General features: G+C 34.4%; 1 long non-coding RNA gene across 1 annotated transcript; it reads right to left on the bottom strand.

The window, feature by feature from the left end:
• Nucleotides 1-777: 777 nt before the first annotated feature.
• On the bottom strand, nucleotides 778-1,597 carry LOC125565833. Its single transcript, XR_007310846.1, has 2 exons — nucleotides 1,542-1,597; nucleotides 778-995 (listed from the first exon to the last, which is right to left on the bottom strand). It is a non-coding gene; the product is annotated as an uncharacterized LOC125565833 (long non-coding RNA).
• Between the last annotated feature and the right edge of the window lie 339 nt (nucleotides 1,598-1,936).

Below are 1,936 nucleotides of genomic sequence, written 5' to 3' on the forward strand. Positions count from 1 at the left end.
CCCCCCTGAGTATCCAGGTGAGACATCAAACAACACAGCTTTATTAGAGGGGGGCTCCTAGAAATGAAACATCGCTTAACTATCCTATCTATAGTATGATAGTATTTCTTTTCATATTCAATGCTTCTTGATTGTTTTATTTATATGGATCAATAAATTTCTGTTGTTATATGATGCGGTCACCAACAATGCTCGATGTGGAAAACTGTACATTAGTTGTATTGAAAGTACAGATCACCTGTAATCAGTATATGGCTCATGCATCACATGATAAAGTTATCAGCAAAAGGGGGAGAGGGGGAAGCATACCTCCAGGAGACTGAATCCTCCCACGCAGACCAGCAATGCCTAGACTACCAAAATCTCAAACTAACGAACCATTTGTTCGTGATACAAAAAGGACTTAACCAAAAATTATGTGACAGGCTTCACCTATTCGAAATAAATCCTCCCCCCTCCCAAGGGCCCAGATTCAGATAATACTCTGGCCCTCATTGCTAGTCAATGATTTTGATATATTATTTTAGATTGTAATTGCTTTATAAAAAGCAATGCTTTCTATAGTCTGGATCTTATTTTGTATCTATTTTTATCTTATTATGTTAAAGATAAAAATCTATAGCTTAAAAGAGTCTTGAATACAAGTCTCCTGATAAAAAAGCAAACTGTTATATGGTACATCTTCAACCATATGACAGTTTTATTCTCTTTGAGTAGAAATGTTGCCAGCCCTTAGCCAAGTTTAAAATCAGAAATAAGTTACAGCTCTAACAAGTCTGCATGACTAGCATTTCGTTTTAATTTAGTATTCTTTTATCGCCTTTTTCATTATAATAAATATTGTTTATATTGATTAAATTCTAAACAAATAAGACAATAAATGGATAAAAAATATTTGAAAAATATATGCTGTTTGGTAGAGCTGCTCTCTGAGAAAAAACTCACAGTTAGCTCCACGTATCTTCTAGCATCCCATTATTTCTGCAGATGATCATCTGTGAAGAGAAAATTAACCCACTTGAAATTCTATGATACCAATATTTTTTGGCACTTTACTCATCCCCCCTTACCCCCCCCCCCCCCGCATAAGGACCCCTCCCATCGAAACGTTGGTCACAGATCGCAAAAAATGCTCAACAATGGTGCAACAACATATTTTTTTGCAAAATACCATGCAACAAAAAGTATTTCTTAAAGTGTAATAGTCAAGCCAGAACATAAGAGAACAAAGACATTACAGTGTATTAGTTCTAAATAAACGAAATTATATTTCACGGGTTTTTGAAAACCTCTCTATTCCCCAACATTAATACAAATCAAACATTAAATCAAATTTGAGTTTCTTTCGGTAGGCTTTGGGAAAATTTATATTTTTTTTAAATAATACTGTAGGACACGCATTTCTTACTTTACTTTTTGATAAGAACAGCATTTTTTTCTCTTTCCGAGGTTTTTCAAATTTCGCAAAAGTTTTTCAAACTATTTAAACCAAGTTTGCAGATGGAGGCATCGTTCTGTTTACTTTTAGTGTTTTCTCTCACCTAGCCAAAGTCAACTTTTTAATGGTGATGAGCCTCTCTAAGTACGCTTCAAGCGCGTGAGAAATGGTAGGAAAGTTCACCTGTAGAGATAAAAATTAAGAAACTAAAAAACAGAAGAAATTATTATCATTCGCGTTCTTTTGCCTTTCGGAAAGAGCAAACAAGCGGGGAAGGCGGGAAGCGTGGAGAGAAAAATTTCCTGTAGAAATTGAAGAAATAACTCAAACTCTTAGAAAAAACAGGTCGATGTTTAGGCATTTTGTGATTTGTATATTATCATTTAAAATACCCCACATATCTTTTCTCATGGCGCAATGGTTAAAAAAGGATAATTTCAGGTATATTTTTACCATGTTGTAAACCTCATGACTGAGACCTTGTTAGAAATGAAAATG

The sequence above is a fragment of the Nematostella vectensis genome, chromosome 1 (assembly GCF_932526225.1).
Source record: "Nematostella vectensis chromosome 1, jaNemVect1.1, whole genome shotgun sequence".
In the NCBI taxonomy this organism is placed as follows: domain Eukaryota; kingdom Metazoa; phylum Cnidaria; class Anthozoa; order Actiniaria; family Edwardsiidae; genus Nematostella; species Nematostella vectensis.